This window comes from Mauremys reevesii, linkage group 15 (genome assembly GCF_016161935.1).
Source record: "Mauremys reevesii isolate NIE-2019 linkage group 15, ASM1616193v1, whole genome shotgun sequence".
Classification (NCBI taxonomy): Eukaryota; Metazoa; Chordata; order Testudines; family Geoemydidae; genus Mauremys; species Mauremys reevesii.
The window spans coordinates 43,282,753-43,285,099 of NC_052637.1; positions in this window are offsets into that span (position 1 = coordinate 43,282,753).

The window sequence follows — 2,347 nt, forward strand, 5'->3', positions numbered from 1 at the left end:
TCTAGATCATTAGTTGCAATAATGTAGCATATTTTTGTCTGTTCCTGGGCTCTTCTAGCAGAAGGAGTAGAGCCATGTACTGGCTGGCATCATACTTAACCCATAGACATTAGATTTGGAGATTATTAACTGATTAGTTAGTGGATTTAAATGGTGTGCAAATCACACTTCTAACTGCAGATGAGATGCTTCCAGTGCCAGAATGAACTGTCATGGGAGGTGCATTGTGGACAGTCGGCTGTTTACCAGCTTCCTAAAAGAACATGCATCCCTCACGTAGGAGGAAGTGTGGGAATTAAACTGTAACTTCCAGATTCTGTTTTAACCAACCCCTAATGCTGGTTTAGGGGAGGAGTGTTGAGGCCAGAATCTCCCATGTTCCACTACAAAAATAGAAACCCACCACCCACTCCCAACACTTACACTGTCTAATAGAGTTAATGGAGCTGGGCTAAGCAGCTTGATAAGAGAGAACTTTCTAGCGACAGTGTGATGCACAGAGGGCCGCCAATGCACCCAATGAATCTTTCCAAAACCTCTGAAAACATAAATACTTGGTGTAATCCACTGAGAGGATAAAGCTTCAGGGCAGTTACTGGGCTGGTGAAGTCATGTTGCAATCAGCCGTGCACAGGCACTGGCTGAACCTGTGAATGTGATGCTTGAGAGAGCAAAGTCAGCGGAAGGAAGCTGGCTGGGCTGCGTCTCAGCAGAATGCTGAAAGGAAAGGCTGGTGGGGAGCTGCATTGCTGACTGATTCAGGTGCAAGGACGAGAGAAACTGCCTCACCACAAACCAGAGTGCTTGCTTCCTCCCTCTCTCTGCAAAGAGAAAAGAATGTGTACATGCAGGGAACTCCCCTGCCCCTACATTTACATGGACTGTGAGGTTTGTGCCTCCCTGGCACCCCCTATTGGAAGTAGATGGCATGACCCAAAGAATTCTGAAACTGGGCAGCAGCATTTTTTAATAACACCAAATGTTTCTGTCTTGTGAATGAGGCAACACCCTCTAATTCCATTAGCGAGAACCCTACAATCACTATCTTTTAGGGCAATTGGAATCCATCCCAGAATCTTCCACTCATGCCCATTGACATTGTGTGCCTGGATCAAGGGCAGAACTTGAACCTGAATCTGAGCCCAAGCCTGGAAATCAGCTTTCTTTAACGTCCCCTCCTACAATCTAACACCATAGAGCAGCCCAGCTTATTGCATGCCATATGACTTCCCACCACCTCACCCGGTACACCGGAGCAGTCCACTCTCTGTAATTATGAACTGTCTTACATTTCCTCTGCACCTTTCATGCAGAAGGATCCTCAGGTGTTTTAGGGACTGGAAAAACTGCTAAAAAAAACAATGCTCAGGGACCACTTCACCTCTGAGATGGAGTGTGATACCTCTTTATTAATCATGTAGCCACGTAGCATGACAATGAAGGGAAGAGAGTAAAGAAGAATTGAAACTGCAGGGAGAATACAGAGGCTCTGCATAGAATTCCGTGAGATACAGTTGGGCCAAGCCACAAGTGCTAATACATCAGCTCTTAAAGGACTGGGAATTGCTGATGACCACAAGAGGTGCTCAGGCCCCAGGTTTGCAACTTTTCCAAGAGATGGCAACCCTAGTACAGTCAGTGCCCCAGCACTATGCTGGGGCATTGGCATTTGTAGGCACCAACTGACTCAGCCAACCACTTCCTGCAGCACCAATGTGTCCCATGGACGTTTCCTCATCCAGAACTGGCTCAGTCCAACCCCATAATAATAATTTGTTTGTGTTTCTGTTATCTCAGCAGTGTGAGGTCCCATCAATGGGAAGATTAGGTCCTGCTCTGGGTGGCAGAATGTTACTAGTGCTGTATCTGATATATGACTTGTCAGCTACAGCCCAAGGACTATTTTCTCCCCTACCTGGCAGTTGCAACTGTATCTGTTGTGCAGGCCAGTTGTGTATTTTATTGTGTATTTATATTCCTGGGGCCCCAACCATAATCAGTGCCCTGTTTCACAAACGTAATTAGGCATTTTAGCACCTGGGGTGAGCAAGCATATTTGTGCCTTCTTCAGGGTTTGGGATTTTTTGTTATTTTTCTGCCCCTGCGGCTGCCCCACTTGCCCCACCCCAGTTACGGCCCTGCCTATTGTGCTAGGTGCTGTACAAGCCCATAGGAAGAGATCATCCCTATCCTGAAGAGCATGTCCACGGCTAGGGGAGGGTGATGGCTGGTGCCCCTAGATGGTGTACGTCCCTGGAGGAAGCTCCACTCTTCAGTTCTAGGACTGAGTGAGCCTTGGTGTCCCCCAGCGGGCCCCCACTCTCCCCGCTACTGCCTGTGGCCCCTG